The sequence below is a fragment of the Lonchura striata genome, chromosome 2 (genome assembly GCF_046129695.1).
Source record: "Lonchura striata isolate bLonStr1 chromosome 2, bLonStr1.mat, whole genome shotgun sequence".
In the NCBI taxonomy this organism is placed as follows: Eukaryota; Metazoa; Chordata; class Aves; order Passeriformes; family Estrildidae; genus Lonchura; species Lonchura striata.
The window spans coordinates 40,800,585-40,819,952 of NC_134604.1; the positions used below are offsets into that span (position 1 = coordinate 40,800,585).

Below are 19,368 nucleotides of genomic sequence, written 5' to 3' on the forward strand. Positions count from 1 at the left end.
ATGCATATGATTTATACAGTCAATACTGGTTAAACCACAGTGTTCCATCATGGTTGATTTCCATCTTCATGTATTATATTCTAGACAAGCCAACACTTCAGACACAGAAGATCTAATTAAAATTAGGAACACTTCCTCATGTGGGAAATTACTGTATGTGTACGAGAGAACACTCAAGGCAAACTTATGTTGCTGTGGTAAAATAAAATGACATCTCAGATGTAGAATAAGCTAGAATATGAAAATATACTTTGTCAATATGACTGAAATTTCTCTAGAAAATTCTGTTGTATTAACTGTGTTACTTGTAAGGAGCAGTGTAGGCTTGACCTTAGGGATACATTTTAGCTTTACATATCCTGCTGGTTTTTTGTGTGTGTGAATTTGTGTGTATACACACATATACCTGCATGTGTATGTTTATTGTATTGCTTAGTACTTGTAAAGTACTAAAAGATTTTGAAAACTACATTGTCAAATTAGAAAGTGCCTTCAGCTTGATGTAGCATAGTGGTAACAGTTGCAAATTCAGGTTAAGCATGGAAAATTCCCATGACTCCAGTATCTAAAATGTTTTTAAAGTGAAGAAATTCTTAAAATTTATTTTAACCGATGCTCAGGTAAGAAAATGTATTATAATTACAAAAGTATTTAACATTTTTTTTTTCCTCTTTTTTTTTCAGAAAACTCCACTTTGTTACATTTTGTGGCCTATTTCATTGCTGTGTCTGGTTAATTCAGTCATGTTTCATTACTCTATTGACATGGCAGAACATAATATTACTGGTACAACTGAATGTGTCAGATCAAAAATATGGTACAACACCCTGGGAAATTAAACAATTTCTTTCTCTTTCATGTTAAAAAAAGGCAGAGATTTAATAAAGCTCTGAAAACATTTAGTTAAAATTATATTTAAAACTTTAAATTTGTAATCTGTTATGGTTCATGTGTATTACATCTCCAAGCAAACACAGTGTAAAAGTGCAGTTGCTACTTTTTTGTTAATAATGGAAATACTCACACAGACACCTGGCTGGCTTCCAATGCTTGGGAATATGTGACTTAAATCTGATCCATTCAGTATGTCCTTGTTCAACATCCACTGAAGTCATGCAGCTCCATGTGATTGCAAAGAGAAGAGAATTGCCACTTCACACAAAAATCTACCTCAGCTGCTCTCACTTTAAGGCAGATGTACAGAACGAGCTGCATGCAAAATTTAAGAAAAATAAGGAAATTATATCACTGTAGGGAAAAAGTGATTTAAAGATAATGCTCAAAGGTGGTACATCTTTACTCTTACCTATGTTGTGGAAGGCTCTTTGTCCTTTATCTTCAGGAAAAGCTGAAGAATTGCAGACACCAGGGAGATGGTGAATTACTTTCTGCATGGCAGCACAAAAAAGACTAAAACAAAAAATGTTTTATTCAGTACACAATATTTTAGTTCCATGGAAATTGGCTTTTTGGAACTTTCTTTGTCTTTGTTTCTGGCTATTGGTAGATTTCTGACAGACAAGCAAAAATTATGCTCATGGCAGAAATACTAAATACAATAAATGTCCAAGAGGAGTAATGTACCAAAAGTGGCAGAGTAATGGTTACAACAATGTTGAGTGTGTGACCGTAAAACATTATATATGTGGGACTCTAGGTGAACAACAATGCTAAAAACCTGCTGTTTCTAGTCTCATTCAGGATAAATCTCTAAATTAAGATACTTTTTACTTCAAGAATATGCCTCAGCAAAGTTTTTACTGTATTTACTGACACTATCCTAATCAGATCTTCTTAGCTATCACTTTGGAAGCTAGTTAAACAGTAGAAATTCAGTCAGGATTCTTTTTTCTTTTCAGTTCTACTTATTGTACTTAGTTGAGGTTTTACTTTTCTTCATAAAGACACTCTAGTATTTGCAATTTTCTCTCAGTCTTTTCTTTAGGAAGCAAGTAAACAACAAACCTTGAATATTTTACCAAACAGTGAACAAATTCATTTCTCTAGTGAACAGTCTTCAACAACACTTGGCTTTCTTTTGCTTTACTATGTTGAAACCAGTGTGGGAGTTGCAACCAACACTGGGGTTTTTCTGGAGCCAGACTCGTCATGAACGAATCTTCTTCCCAAGTTATTAATTTGTATTTGTCAGCAATCCAACTGACCTCAAGACAACTTCTTGCCTGGAATTCACCCTGTGGAGTTTATATTGTCAAAATTCTGTTTTAACATGGATGTCATAAAAAAATAAAACTTTGGAGAATATGATTCTTTCATAAATGCCAAGGTAACTTTAGTTGAAAGATATTGTCTGTAAGATGTAACACCACTCTTGAAGATTTTTGTCTCAATAAGTTATTAGCATGAGCCAAATGCTGTGAATATAACAGGACAGTATATTCCAAAAAGACAGTGAAAATATACAGCAAAATTTGTTGCATGATTTGCCTGAACGGTATTTTCAAAAAAACTGTGAAACATGATCCAAGGTTCATACTAATTTATTTGTGTCTCATGGACAGAGGTACTAACTTCACTTTCTAAAAAGTGTGATTATTGAGAGTACAGCAGCCAAAAATATATAGTCATACACTACACCGGTGCATTAACTATAATAAGGAGTTCTATTAGAAAAATCACAAGGTTAATTGGAGTTCAAGACCACTATTTTAAAGTGATTTCTTTGTGTCAGGTTATCTATAGTCCAACTGTATTCTGGAGGAGGAAAAAACAAAAGGTAACTAAATGATAAAAAAGGTGCTGTATTAGCTAAGGAGACAAACCTGGACTGTTATTTGGAAACAATCTTCATGCTGTTTAAGATGTGTTATGAAGGTACTGCTCAATAGGAAGATTATGTTACTGACTACCTGTATACATCACTACTTATGTTAAAAACAGGGATATAATGAACTTTAAAAATCCCATGTTAACATACTATTCTAGAAAGTCACATAAAGACTCTGGAACTTTAAGTTGGTTTATGGTAAATATACAGATGCAAAAAGCCTTTCATCAACACATCTAGAACTAGAATACTAAGAAGCAATGGATGGCATCTGTGAAACAGACTGAGGAAAATGATACAGGGATTCATATCCAAAAGATAAAATAAGGATAGGTAGCCTTGTGGAGCAGGTATAGACCACAAAAGGAATAACACACTCTGATTGTCTCTAGGCTTTCCTGCTCTTTTGCATAAAACTTCAAGAACTAAACCACAAAACTGTTTTATGAAGTGAAAGTTTAAATATTAGTAGCTGCAGATGGGATTTGTAAAGATTAAATCTCAATTAATTGAGGAATAAAATATTCTTTGGTTTTAAATCTGAGGGTTTTAATTCATATAAGCCCTGTATAAAATTTCACCTTTTGGCACTCCTTTGATCCAAAGGATGATTGTGCTTACAGAGTTTACTGTAGTCCAGCTCAATGCCGAGTGAATTCAGTTCTTATCTCAATACTATCCTTCCCCACTACCTAGTATAAGAAGTCCACATCAAATACATACAGTGTAAATGCTGGATTAGAAAACTCTTTTATTGCCTGTGACTTACAAAAAAGGGTAACATTCTGATGCTATGACCTGATTCTGGAGGTGAGGGTAACTGAGGTTCTTATTAACAGATCCCTTGGGGTGGATTAGAGTGAAACAACACTGAATAAATGGTGTTGATTTATTATGGCAGGTTTATTTTGGAACAATTTGGTTGCAATGGAAAGGAGGTATGTAGACATTTTGGTTATCTTATTATCTAAAGAGACATATCAATCTAAAAGTAACAAATATTTCTTAAGAGAATACATACAGAGAAGAAAGAGAAAAGACAAGAGCACATAGTGGAGAGGAAAGATATCACCATTCGTGGATCCAGGACAAGACACGATTGTTACAATTTCAGTGACTGTTGGTTAAGGTGATGGTCACAGTCTTGACCCATCAGGGTTGGGGGAAGACAACAAAACACAAAGTTCAATGGATTATACATGATCAGGTTCAAGTGGGAATGCCCAGCAATGTCCAATAGTGGGGGAAGTTTTACACTGTCTGATGTAACACTGTGGATCATCCACAGTCCTCTGGTGGAAGGCTCTAGAAATGAGTCTGGGAGCACTTAGTGGTCTTTGATGGGCTATGAATCCTTCTAAGACATGACAGCTGCCTCTCATGTCAGTGTAGCCAGTTATGCCCCATCAGAGGGATGAACACCTTCAGGCCTACGCATGAATGTGAATGTTCTGATCCTTTCCCTGGAGGGGTGACTCGTACACCAGAGGCAGTTGTGTAAGGGCAGAAATTGGCATGATAAAAAAGCATTATCCCACTTTGGCAGGATCCTCTTCTTATGTTTCTCTATCTAGCAAAAATGCAAAACAAAGGCTGATTTGGAATGGTCATTCTCTGGTGGCTGGTGTGCATCCCCTCCTCCCTGGGCCATTCTTATGCAGATCAGATCTCAACATCACACACAAAAAACTCTGCTCCTCCCCTTGGGCTGGGGTCTGCAAACCTGGCCCCACCAAAGCACCCTCTGCTTTTGCAAATGACCAATTTTTTGAGTCATTAACGTTTAACATTTCGATCTCTCAGACCTGGAACACCTCAGAATAAACTATACCCAGTTAATTCCTGTAAGATGATTGTAGCTGGATGTGTACTGTGGGCAAGGCATATCCTAGTCAGCCACTTTCCATTTTTTCACTAAAAAGAAGGAAATTATACAGGATGAGGATAAACCATGCAATTACAGGAATGCTGTCCAAATCTTAGTAGCTACAAAATAATATTCATAAAGCAAAGGTCTCTGCTTCTCTACCATCTCTTAGATAATGTTCTATACAACTATTTGTCAGTTATTGCTTTATTATTTGGATTTTTTTTATTATTCTTCAGTTAATTACATGTTAATTCAAAATCAATTTGGCTGGAAACAAAATACAAAACATTAGATAATTTTTTATGCTGTATTAAAAAGTTTTAAAAGTTGACCCTTCCTATTAAAGGCCAATAAAAACTTGATGGGCTGGATTAGATACAAGTTGTTCATAAGCTTTCAAAATTAGTTACAAATTAAAGCTTTGGTCAAGACAGAGTTTTAAACAGATGAGAGCAACCTTTGAAGATTATCCACTTTTTGTGCTTTGCTCATCAGAAAGTCTTCTTTCTATACTCCTTTCCTCCCTATCAAAAAGCTTTTGAGAATTGACTGGTGACTGAAAATAATATATACATAAAATTCTGCTTTATTATTATCCTTATATTTCCCAATGATAACATTAAATTAGGGAGGTGGGAGCAGAATTCCTGTCTCCTGTTCCCTCATAGGATTGCTGGTATGAGTAAGAGGAAATGTCCAACCACTTCAGAACTTCATGGTACCTCCCCCCTGTGAATGTCTCAGTCAATTCTGAATAGGTGGCACAAGGCTCTTGATAAACAAAGCTTGACTTTTTCATTCACATATTGTCTATTGTAAAGTATTTGTCAGATGTCCTGTGAGAAGGATTTCAGGGCTGTATATTGTTTGCATTGTGCTTTTACTGATCAGTTCTGATAAATTCTGATTACCTGTGTGCTCTACTATTGTCTCTTGACTCTTCTGACATAAATAGTGGCTTTTATTGGTGGCTTTTCTGAAATAAATGGTGGTTATGAAATACAAAAAATAGTAATACTCAAATTCTAGTCTTCAGAGAATTCTGCAAAAACAATCAGCCTGTTTAGGAAGAAGAAAGTCCTAAGTGCTGAAATATTTGGAATTACACATCCTGACATTAATCCAAGATATTGAAGATTACAACTCAGATATTTTACTGGCAGTAGGTAGGTCTTATTTACATAACTATGGAATTTTACTATTTTATTTGTAAAAAAAAAATAATTATAAAATTAATTATTTTAGTACCACTACATGTATTTCACCTAGTGTTATTTCCTAAAATAAAAAAACAGAAAAAAAAAAAAAAGAAAAAAAAGGTACAATGTTAGAGAAAGGCCAGCAATGGGATGAGAAAAATAGATTCTGTACTGTCAAGTACCTAAAATGAGAAAATCCAAGTTCCCTTTTCTGAAATACCAGCCCTTTACCTAGGAGTAGATTTTGCATTCTTAATATTCCAAAAGAAGAAAGTTTAAACTTGTGGTAGTGAAACAAATACACAACTTCAAAGTTTCAGATATGGTTTAATACTATTTCAGGGGTTGAACACCTGCCTATTCAAAATTGTAGTACTAATCTACCTGTCAAAATTGTATGAAACTACTGAGATCTTCAACAAAGAAATACAGTCTTTTTTTTTCCTTGGGTTAAATGCACTGTGAAATTTATGAGGTGTGCAAAACTTTGCATTAAAAGCATTATAATCCAACAAAGACATTGTGCGTACAGCTCTATTTGAAGTAGATAATAGCATCCGCCGTGATATACACTGCTGAAGAGAATTATATTCTTTTAAATACCAGGAAGAAAATTAATTTTCCTGCCTAAAAGAGTTTTGGGGAAACATAAATGACACTTCATCATGTTTGGTGGTATTTTTTTATGTAATTCAAACATCTTAACAACTAAAAATCAGGTCTAGGGTTTTTTAATGTACATTTTTAAGGTGATTTTATTCCCATTAGAGATACCTGGCATTAACAAGAGTGCTTTCTAAAAATCCTTGTGAAAAAAAAATGCATTTAAATTTAAAAATAAAATCAAGATTCACATGTGATTTCACTCTAAATAGTAGAGTATATAATATAATATAATCGATAGTTTCAGAAGTCCAAAGACAAATAGAGATGTCCAAAATTATTATTTTAAGATCTATTTTCCATTGTCTGTATTTCAGTTTACATTCTTTAGATTTCTGTAGCCTGAAATTTATGCCTTCTTTATGTCATGGTGACTGCACAATAGACATCTAAACAGAATGTGATCTGCTGTTCATACAATACAAGGCAATTTTAAATATTAACTGGAGAATTTCTTCATACTTGAATTTATTAAGCTCAGATATGTAATAAAGCAAGGAAACATCTGTTTTCTGTTTAGGGTGCAATTAATTTTTGATACCTAAATTCCTCCTCTCAGAAAAAGGTATGGAGTTAAATTGAATTATGGTATCCTGATGAAGACAAGGCCATTTCTAGTTTTAATATGAGTAACAAATCTTATTAAAAGTACCTGGAGATTGTCAAACTTATTATGTACTCTTGTATTAGATACAGTAACCATTTTTAAGACTGAAACATACAGTCTGATTTAAATCATCTAATGCCTTAATAATAGATTTCATGTCATTAACTTATTCCTCTTTCCTTGGACATTTTGACTTGACATCCTCTTGTGCTCTGTTTGAGAAGACCAACTTAGCAAATTTTATTGTTTTAAAAAGTCCTTTCACTTTTTTAATGTTAAAGAGATGAAGTACACTGTAATAAAGAGAAAGTTGCAGTCCATGAGTTTCAGTCTGTCAATTGCAAAACAAAACTAAAAGTGATATTTCACATGACTGGTTCTTCTAGCATCTGTAAAGGCATTGATTAACTTCTTTCCATTAACTTGTTATCTCATCATTAAGCATAAATAATGCAGGGACAGCTGTTGCCAGTGGTTCATTTTTCTTCCTTACCTTCCATTCCCCGAGTTGAAGCTTTCATAGAAGATATGTAAAGGAAATACACAGCATAGTCTATATGCAAGTTTGCCTGGAGTATGAATGAGAGTGTGTGTTTGTGTGCTTAAAAATAGCAGAGGCGTTTAGGGGTTTAGCAGGGTTTAGACAAATGGTGAATGTGCAACTTGTCAAGGGACTGAAAGCAGCCACCCATGGATAACAGCAAGGCATCGAGCCAAGTGTTGAAGATCAGCTACACAAGAGCTAAATCCACAGTAGAGTTGGGTAATCTCAAAGTGATACTGCTCATCATGGCCCCGTGCCTTTGTCAAAAGCCTTAAAGGCTGCAAAGAGCAATGTCACTCAAGATGAGCCTAGAAGCTATCAATAGGAATCAAGGTGAATAATTTTCTGTCCTCCATTCCATCCTGTGTAACAATGATCAAAATATAACTGTCTCATATTTTTGCATGTGAGTGTGAGTGCCAGAATTGGTATCTTCTATGATAAAAATTATCTAATTCCTCTGTACCATCTCTTTTTAATTTTACACATTATTTAAACATACACATAACCTCATACTGATAAACCTGAAGAATTATGATATAAAAGGGAATTTTTTTTCTGTTCCCTTGGAGTTCTGTGTCACATCTTCAGAGGAATTTACTTATACATGAACTGCACATGCAAAATTAATTAATTCAATCCTTGCTTCTCTGGATTGTCAAGAGTGGAGAACAATACAGGAAGAGGACAACATTTAAAATGCAGATTCCCACACCAAGTAAAAAGAGTTGTTAGAGTGGAGCTTTTTTACTGGTAGTTCCAATTCAACACAGAACTTTCATGCCCATGTAGAGTAGCTGAATAAATTTTTTATAATTATTCTCAAATTCTTGAGTAATTCCTTTTACTATCATCAAAATATATGTCTAAATATTAAACGCTTAAAACTTTTTGAACTGAATAGATTACAAATAAAAATTAATAAAATTGAAAAGCTGTTCAGCACTTAAAGGCCAAAGGATTTTTCTTTGTAACATAACATTGCTCAATCAGCTGTGCAACAGAAAGATTTAAGTGATCTTTTTAAATATCTTGTGGTGATTATTGTCAAATCAAAAAAATACATTATTAGAAAGTATTAGAAAGATTATTGATCTGTCAAATAAAATGACTGCGTTTCATGAGTACTTCCTGTCTCAATATTTGGCACTAATTTTCCTCCTAGCAGCAGCAGGATCAATGTTTCTCCTTTTAGTAAAGTTTACCTGTTTCTTACTCGGCAGTGATGCACCTTTCTGTCTGTGGAAATAATTCTTGAAAATTACAAGCCTACTAAACAATTGTGAAACAAATCAAATTAATGATAGAGGATCCACAAGGAAAAATAAAGTACCAAGGAACAATAAAACTGATTATATAAAGATGATCAGAAGCAGAAACATACATGCTTATGAATGTTCTTATCACTTCAACAGAAACTCATGGAGTGCTATGAATTACAGGATAAGAAAGAGAAATTTTGGTTTACTGCCACAGATAATTAGTAACAAAATCTTCTGAAGAAAGTACATAGTTATTATTGTTACTTTTTTTTTTTTTTTTTTGCATTTTCAAATTACCTGTGAAATTCTTACTCCTAAAAGAACATTTTTGACGAGCAAAAATGTCCTGGTCTACTTTAATAACACAGCAGCAAAGCTGCATCATGTAATAGAGGAAAGAATTTTGTTCAAATGTATACCTAATTGTTTGTACTTCTAAAAGTTTTAGAACCTTTCCTTACAAATATTTAATAATGGTTAGTATATATATTTCTTTATATTTATGGTAGTCATTTAAAAATGGGTAAGAATATTGTTTCAAACATTGCTGCAATGAAGCTGCTACTCAATCACACATCTGATAAATAACTTTTTAAATCTCTCAATACACTCAAGAAAATAAAAGTTCTTCAGAGACCTTTTCTTACACGCATTACTGCCACATCTAGGAGGACAGCAATAGATGTTTGATGTGGCTCAATAATATTTATATGACAGCTTCCAACAGGAAGTGCAAGAAAACAGTTTCTGTGAATGATGAAAGTGAAAGAGTTTAAGATATTGTCAGAGCAGCAAGAGCAACATCCTTTTTCATGAAATTGCATAAGATCAAACCTTGCACATTCAAAGTGGATCAGAGCCTCTAGTGTATGACACATCATGATTCAAAGGAATGATTCCAAGTTGGCAGTTTCATGAAATGATGCAGGTATGAATAATGCAGACAGCAAATGAGTAGTTAACATGCATTTTATGTTTATTACTCTCTCTGACACATCATTAGGGGCATTCTTGAGATTTTGCCTTTTGATTTTACAAAGTCTTGCCAGAAAATATGTTCCTTGCGAAGTTATCTCTCATCTAGAGAATCTGCTTTGGAACACCTACACAACCCACAGTACAAAACCAACAACTCCTCCTCAGCGAGCTTTACTCTGTATATTTTTCATAATTGGTGTTTGGACCTTCTCATATCATGCACCCCAAATCTTCCATTCAAGATTCCACTTTCTGCAGACTGATGCTTCCTCTTAATCCTCGTATTCTGTGCCATTTCCTGCCTTGGTCTACATTCACACCTACCTTTTAGCTTCAGTCTCTTATCACAGCATTACTTTTATTTTTTTTAACATTTTTTTTTGCCAAGCTTTTCATCTGCTCTCTCTTCTGAACTGTTCTCTGCTCACCAGCATACCCACAAAGGCACTGGACAGCCTTTGATCTGCCTGCTATATAAAAGATAATTTCAACATTAAACATATTTGTATTTTAAACCCACAAACTGAGGGCTTATGAAGTAACTGTATTGATTACAATGGTATTTCTGCTAGCATTTTTTAAGATGTTAGATGCTTCACAATGTTTAAAGTTCTTATTAAAAATCCTGCTGGAGTTATTAAGTTAGTTTTGACCTCATTTGACTGTTCTTAAAGAAATCAAAAGGAAGCACTAATCCTGGAGAAAAATATTGCATATATATCACATTCTGCGAAATGTATTTATTGTTACACTTCTTTTTGTAAAAATATAAACATACTGTTAGTTCATCTGAAAGTCATCAGCATCAGTAATACAAATGCTTCACAGTTTTGATAAATCTCTAAGTTGCCAAGGTGCTTCTTTAATACACAGAAAAAATTATTGACCCTCAAAAGGCAAACACTTTGGCAATTAGTTTCAAGTCATAACCTGTAAATATTGACAAATAGGTGTCTCTTATAATTATCAGAGTTTTGAGACTTAAAAAATTATGCCCAAAGAATAGAGAACAGCTGACCCAATAAAGCAGTTTGTGACAGAACAGTAATGGAGGGCAGACAAGTACAAACCTATCTTAAGTATTACACATATATTCATACTATCCATCATATTCTTTAACATGCCATTTCTGACATAACACTTTCAATTCTTCTGGCCAAGACACAGGGGTAGGAAGAACAAAGCATAAAAAGTAGTGACTGGATAGAAAACTTTATGTATGCTAGAGAATGTGACACAAGATCCACAAAGAGAAACCAACTTAAAAACACAGTGCCCCAGAATAATACTGCACTGGATTGTGTGGTGTGTTCTGTGTCCATATCCTGCTCTCCATCACAGCCCATAATCATCTTACTAAGATATTTGTTGTGTTCAACACTAGGAGGAGCCTCTCTGATTTGGTAGACTCCTTGTTTTTCAAGGAGAGCACAATGTGACTCAAGGTGGCTTCACCTTTCTATTTCCCCTCACAAGCATTAACTTCACATACCTCATATAAAATTAGTTGGTATTTGATATTCACTGTCACTGGAGCTACCTCTCCCTACAATAATATCAAGTTTTGTTGCCTATCTTCTCTTTCAGTTTTGATTTCTGTATCATTTTCCACCCCTCACACCTTTTTGCAGCATCTTTAACAATTATTAGCAAACTGGTCTAGTAAAAGATACCTTACCCATGGCATTGGGGTTTGAAAGAGATTATATTTAAGGTTCTTTCCAACCCAAGCTTTCTATGGTTCTATGATATCAATTTATGACAGTTCCCCAGAAATCTGGTTTGCTATTTGAAGAAAGAGAGCTCAGATTTAGTGAAACAACTAACTGTTGTTCAGATTGTTGAGATCATTACTCAAGAGTTCCATCAGAGACCACCATGTGCTTGTTCAGATTTCCTGCACTTTATATGCTCGCCTTTTATGATCTGGGCTTCTGAAATTGTCATTAAAATAATAATGATTTATTGAGCCCATGATTTCTTTATTTATCTTGCTGTTTCCTGTTTTTATTTACAACAATTGAGAAACTGAAGTGTTTCATTTGTTGGACTAAATAATAGCAGCTGTTTGTAATTAAAACATTCAGAAGATAGGTGGACTAGACTGCACTTACATAAAAGGTGTAGCCTAGTATTTTCCCACTAAATATTTCTGGTTTATAAAGATTTGATATTAAAAATTACTATTTAAAAAACCCAACAAAACAAACAAAAACTCAAACCAAAATAAAGAAAATAAATGCAAAAAAAAAACCCCAAAAACCAAAACAACAACAACAAGAAAGTTAAAAAACAACTGAAAACCCCAAGACGACCTCTAAATAATGTTAATGGAAGGATAAGTGTAATATAATTTAAGAGGAATCAATCATTTTGGATTTAACTATATTTGCCAGTGCATAAGATACTTACAAGTAATACTTATGTAGTCACCTAATGTGGCCTCTTGATGCTGCAGTTTCTCTTGTTAGAGACTCATCTCATGCTCATGCTTCTGCCACTGCCTTCTGCATTATGGGTGGTGGAGAGTAAAGCAGCAATGTCATCTGAGAGACTGAAAAAGAAGACAAAAGTGAATGAAGCAGAGATTTCAGAAGACACTGGATTAACCTAATTTTTTTTCAAGCAAGACTTTTTTGACAATGGTCAATTATACACAAGAAATTATGATAAATCTGTCATCTCTTTTCCTTTAATTTCCCACTTCTTCACAATGACAGAAAACAGGGAACTGCTTGAAACCTCAAGAGGATGCAGCTGGCAGACAGCTGAGCAAGATATTTCTGAAGAGTCACTTATTTTCTGAACAATAGTTTCAGGTCAACTGAAATTACTTAAATTAATCTATAAAAGGAGACTCTTAAAAAAATCTAAAATGAATTTGAATAATGAGCAATTTTTACAGTATTGTGTTCTGATAGTTCCCTTTTGAAATGTTCCTGAATTACTTTTGTAAGGGTGGTGAGGCAAGAAAAAATCTTGACCTACATTAAATTTATTTGTATATTTAAACTGAAAGTATATGCCATTCTATTTGTTGGGTACTCTTTAAACAAATAATGGATGATATTTATCTACATCCAGGCAGCCAAGGCACCAAGAAACAGTCTGAACTGTGCTGTTGATCATGAAAATATTCCTTCTGCTTGTTCAACCTGCTCCAGCATTTCACAGTTTTTTTAATGCATTCACCTCATTTAATTGTGTTTTCCTCAAAATCACTGAGATCTACCTAATTCCTACTGAAATAGATGCTCAAAAAGGGTTCCTCTCAAATCAGCTTCTTTTCTGAATCTTTTATCTATTAAAACAAATGTAAAACACTTGAAGTTTGAAAGTCAGTTGGGGCAGGGATGAGAAAGCAGTATGCAAATAGCATATAACAAAACCAGGTTTTTTTTTTTCTTTTCATTTGTAATGATATGAAATAGTTGATATATAAGAAAACATTTCAATTAAACTATGACAGATCTCTTTTACATGATTGTATGGTGTTAGTCACAGCATGGATCAGCACTAAAAACATTAAATTTTTGTGCCTTTATTAATTTTGTGAAAGGTAGACTCTCTCTAGACTCAACCTATTAAAGAGAATTATGCATGGATTTTCTCCATCCCTTTCAATCAACTAAGTATGTTCACATCAGTTTTAAAAGAGAAAATTAGTTTTATAGCACAAGGGTAATGATAGGATAATTGTTTCTTATGAATATATAACCTTGAAAGAAATAATAATAGGGGAATCTGTGTGTTCTTAAAGCTAATTTTGTGTCAACTTTTTCTTGATAAACATTACTGTTATCCAATGTAGCACAATACTTCTTTTGTTTAAACATGTTTTCATATACCATTAGACATAATTTCCTTATTTCCCACAAAGATTTATTGATTATTACAAGCTTTAAATTTAAAATTACCTCTGAATATTCAACAAGTTTTTCCTTGAATGATATAAGCAAGATTTATACAAAATATTTTCATGCTTTCTCTTATTTTATCTTTCATGTTCTTTATTTAATTTATCCTTACACTTTAAAAAAATACACTGAATTAAAGTTACTTAACAGCAAAGCTGAAAGTTGGAACAACTTATTTATTTACCTATATCTTTTTTCCCTGACAGATTGGATTAATGTATTTTTGATCAAATGTTTATTAAGCTACACATCTACACATTAATTCTGAATCTTAGAAGATATATCTTCTATTTCCAGAAATAGGTAAATAAAACATCTAGCTCTTTTTCACAGAACATCAAGAGAAGAGTATAATTTTTAGAAAGATTGGTGAAAAAAAGCCTGAGAAATAGCACATGTAATTAATGTGTGATTTTTTTTAAATTACAAAAAAAGTTTGAATTTTTACAATGTACAAAATTAATATATTCATAGTGTTTAGTAGAATTACTATTCCTGCTTGTTAACAGGAGTGTAGTTCATAAGAGGTAAGGCTTTTTCATATAGGTATGTTCTATTTGAGTCAGTCAGAAGGAACCAACATGAATGTGTTATAATTTGCATGTTTGCTTTAGAACTTAATAATCATAAAGATAAAAGCCAACATTGTAGTTCAGAAATTGCAGTTGTCTGGTGTTCAAATCTTCACAAAGTCCTAGTTAATTAAATAACTGCATCCTCTTATCTTTAGCAGGCTTGTAATTTAATACAATCATTTAGCAGAAAGTTAAATGAGAGCACAAATATTTGGTGGAATTTAAATATCTATTTAACCTAAAATTGGCTGTTACAAGTAATCATATTAGATGTTTTTTCCTATTCATATTCCTGCTGTGCTGAGGTGCAAAAAGACTAGGGATCTTCTTTGTGAAATGGGACTTATGTATTTTAACAGTGTAGGATGTTGCAGAGAGACATACTAGATTATTGGCATGAGAAAGATTAGGTTTATGCATATAGTCTCCTTTTTTAAATAAGCAGCCACAGCTGAATGAAATGGAGCTTACTGTCAACCTCCGCTGAAGGTATTTGAATGAGCTGAGTCCACAGTCGGTTTCTTTTAGAGTAAGAATAAACTAATCCATTCTGTCAAAAATAAGGATATTAACTACTTTGACCTCTCAGTATGAAGCAGGTAATGAAAGGAATGGAGGAGTAAAAGAAGATAAAAAAATTAACAGGAACAAATTGTAGAATTGTCACTGAATTTTGATTTAGGACCCAGATTTAGGACCCAGGAAGATCTGAGCTTTGCAATTGGTGTATCTGCAGAACATAAACTGGTTCCCAGAACTGTGCCCACTGTTTCCTGGGACACTTAACATATATGCACATGTGCAGCTTCATGTGACATCAAGACAAAGGCCTTAATTTAATGCAGCTCCCAAGCAAAGAGGGTCCATGGTCCACACTCTGACATATATTACCTTTTGCCATTAAATCTTGATTTTCATAGTTTAGGAAGGTCATGTATTTTAAATTTCCAAAAGTAATGTCATTCTGGCATTTTTCTAGCATAAGCTATTGCCTAAGATTGTCCTGAGGTATAAAGTGTTTCTGAGGAAAAGTTCTATAACTCTGTCTGTATTGTGCTACAAGAAATTTCTGTTCCTTTGAAAATAGCCAGTAGCTATTAATTTATTCAGATCATAATATAACACCTAACTTCTTAACTTGTTTTCTATTTCACATGCAGCTAATCTAAGTTTTGCCACGTAAACTCTCATATTGTGCCAAAACAAAACCCAAAGGATGTTAAAAAATATGTCACTAAAATGGAGATCAAAGAAGAGCAAAGTTACAATAATGTCTTAGGGCCTTAGAGGCAGATCTCACAATTAACCTGTACTTTCTGGAGTTATATACTACCATAACTTGCAACAGCTTCCTGCTGGAGTACAGAACGAAAGGAAGCCAAATGGTTCTTGACTTTTTTTACATATACCCAGAAAGACACCTATATTAGATTTGGAAACATTGATAAAATTAAAATAATAATTACCTAACTCCCTCATTGTTAAGTTTATAGAGAACAAACTTACTTTTCAAGGTGTAAGTCCAAAGGCAACATTGACAGCTGGGGATGAAAGAGAAGAAAATTTTGTGTTAAAATATATTTTCTCAGGAAGATTTCAAGTTTTACTGCAAATATGATTTGTATAAATATATGAGCCCAGAAAAACATTTAGCCATGAAAACAGAATTTCTTGCTTCTTTCTGTTGAGAAACATTTTTATCCATGAAGTATACTGACAAATTGAATACACAATAACTCTACCAAATACAAATTGTTATCAAATATAAACACAGTCAATCTATCAAAATACAAAATATTGATATGAGGGATTTTTTTCACTTTCACTTCTTTTCTCAGTTATTCTTGAAAAGGTTATTTACATTCCTGTGATTTAATTAGCAGTGCCTCAACAGAAGAGTATGTGTCACTACAATTTAGAAGTAAAAGTCGATGAAATACTAAATACCTAGATACTCTGGATCTGTAACAGAAGGTGATTAGAGTGAGCTCGAAGAAAATCCAGGATCTAAATGACATTGTGAACAAATTTTTAATAACCTTATATTTCAACAGGACAACATATGTTTTCACATGGATTTCAGGAAAAATAAAAGTAGCCCATGTCATTATTATTGAATGACAAGGTGACTTTTTGTAATCACACTTTATCTGGTAAATGTGTGATGCAGAATTCATATCAATTATTAACTGACAAGGAGAATGTAAGCATACAAGTAGTTATTGCTCTAAAGGATTTGTGTGCACTACATGAATGAATGGCCTGGAATGGCTTGAATCCAGTGAATTTGTCCTGCTGTTTCAGCTCAGAGATGGTAGCTGACACATCACTAGAAGTGATAGATAAGAAATAGATAAGCAGGAATATAGTTACTTATCTGAATGATTGTTCTAGCAGTTAGGGTATTACTCACCAGTGAAAACCCATATGTTCTTTTACACATATTTAACAAAAAAAGCTTCAGCTTTAAGTCAAAATTGTTTTTAACATGTATGTTCTTTCCTCATTGAACACTGCCTCATTATCAACTGTGATCACATTTTAAATAAACCTTTTATTATTAAAGATCTTATTAACGTGGGAAATGTTCACTGTGTTTGGAGACCACAGCTTGAAATGTTCTGGCTTCAAAATGAAGAATGTAACTGCAAGTGTCAAATGTAGACATGTGGACAGATGGTTTATCAGTTTAATCAGTCTCAAACCAAGAGGTATCAGTTGCTTTATGTCAGATAAGTTAATATATAATGGCATTACTTTATGCACTGGTTAGTGTCTCTAGTACTATTAGAATAGCATGGTAGAATCTATGTCTCCAGATAAAGAATTTACAGAAAAAAAAAAAGATGAGTTCATTCTCAAACACAAAATAAAATGAGGTGCTAATAACACAGGCAACAAGAGCAGCTCATGCACATAGTCCCTATTACCAACCACTGACATTGTATATGGAATAACTCTTCAGAAGGACTTGTTTTTAAGAACAAAGAGAAAAACCGAACAATTTAAAATATGCTGTCATTGATGTGATTCTATAGTCAAGACCTTGTGAATAGTTTACAATGGGACAGTCGAATTTTTCCTGAGTGGAACAGGGCACAGGCATGAAAGACTTGTTTCCCTTTGCACGCTCAGGAGTTACTTAGTCCTTCATCCTGCCTGTTCTACAACATCCCAGTGAATCAGAGTGCTGAATTTTACATCTGAGCATCAACAAATCCAGAGGGCGATTTGCTATGAACAGTGAAATATGTAATAGCAAAAAACCCCAGCCAAGACCAAAGAAAACCAAACCAAACCCCTACAACGTGAAACCTGCCCTGTAGTAGCCTTTTCAGATTAAAACTTCCATAACAGAAAAGTAGAAATTAGTTCAGAAATCAGTGAAGACTTATGAAAGAGGGAGATGTCTTTGCAGAATAATTAGCTACTATTTTTAAGTCTTTCTTTGCAATTCATTGGCGTTTTAAACAACTTGTTTTTCCTTTTGTCCTGTTTGAAAGAAATGGGATTCCATTTTTTTTGTGTTGTGCTTCTTCATTTAATAGAAAAATATTTTTTACTGGTAAGTGCTTAACTGAGAAACAAATAGTGAAATGTCTGGTTTTTAGAGTCTTTTTTTCATTTGTAGTGAAGCACACAACATTTTCAATATTTCTTACAAAAAGGATATGTATAGTGAACTGCAGGAATCTTGATGAGAATGGAAACACATTTACAGAGAGAATATGAAGATTATATCAATAATTACATCTAACAATGTCATCTGCAAGTATTAATATACTTTACATAACATTTCCATTTTGCACTGCAACAGTGCAAACACCAGTTTAAACAACCAGAAAGATTAATGTATGCCAGAGAATCTGACCATCCTTTCTGCCTTTCTGATAGGTAAGGAACATAAAACAGGGAGTAGGTGCATGAAATTAAAGCCATGAAAGAAAACACTATGTATTATATACTTTTCTTTTTCTTTAACTTTTTATTAATCACTACAGATTCTACATAAGCACATAAATGCACATGAAAATATATGTTACTTTTCTCATTAAAATGTGTGCAAAAGATTAAAAAACCCACCTTGCTAAGCTTACAGTGTGTTTGATGAGTACAAAAAACTTGAATACTGTTTTAGGAAAACCATATTGAAAAGTTACCTAGCCAAATTTGCTGTGAAGCAATTTTTAATATCTGCCCTCCCCCCTCAAAATGTTTGTAACTAAAAAAAGGAATTACCATTAAAATACAGAGCACTTTTCTGTAAGTGTGATGCCTGTTTCTTTTTAAAGTCTCAAATATGATGTAGCAAAGTGATCAAATATGCTCTATGCATTCCCTAGAATGTTAGTACAGAATTTTTCAGCAGCTTATTATGTGTGCTAATATCACAACAATAGGGACTGAGGAATTCTTTGGCAATAATGTTTAATGCCTAACCTTTTATCTCTAATAAGGAGAAAAGGCTAAAAGAAGACAAATTTCCACATACTCTACAGGCTTAAATGCACTGGATGAGGTGGAAAACTCCAATTATTGCATTCCTGATAGACACTTGTGCTCTGTTTGGTGGGAATTTTCATTCGTCACTGGGGAATAATTGATTTTTAAATTTAGATGTTCTACTGTCCATCTTCCAACATAAAAGAAAAAAAATATTGCTATAATAAATCCCAGTAACAATAGCTGTCTGAAAAAAAGTCATTACTGTAGTTAATATTGCATTGTTAAATTATAGTTCTTCCTTTACTTAAAAAATATGAGTTTTTAAAAATCCAAATTATTAGTAATCAATTTATTTTATTTAGAAAGTTAAAGGTTAATTTTCTTAAATATACTGAAAGTAATAAAACACTGTAGATATATTAATCATACAAAATTCTATAAGAAAATCTATTTTTTCTGCTGATGGTATTTTGCTGCACCTCTTTATCTTTCAGTTTAATTAGTGATGCACAGATGCAA

At 33.3% G+C, this 19,368-nt stretch overlaps 1 long non-coding RNA gene across 1 annotated transcript; it reads right to left on the reverse strand.

Annotated features, from left to right (window-relative positions):
- Nucleotides 1-1,321: 1,321 nt before the first annotated feature.
- LOC110473742 (uncharacterized) lies at nucleotides 1,322-15,936 on the reverse strand. The gene is made up of 3 exons (XR_002465923.2): nucleotides 15,910-15,936; nucleotides 12,324-12,465; nucleotides 1,322-1,410 (listed from the first exon to the last, which is right to left on the reverse strand). It is a non-coding gene; the product is annotated as an uncharacterized LOC110473742 (long non-coding RNA).
- Between the last annotated feature and the right edge of the window lie 3,432 nt (nucleotides 15,937-19,368).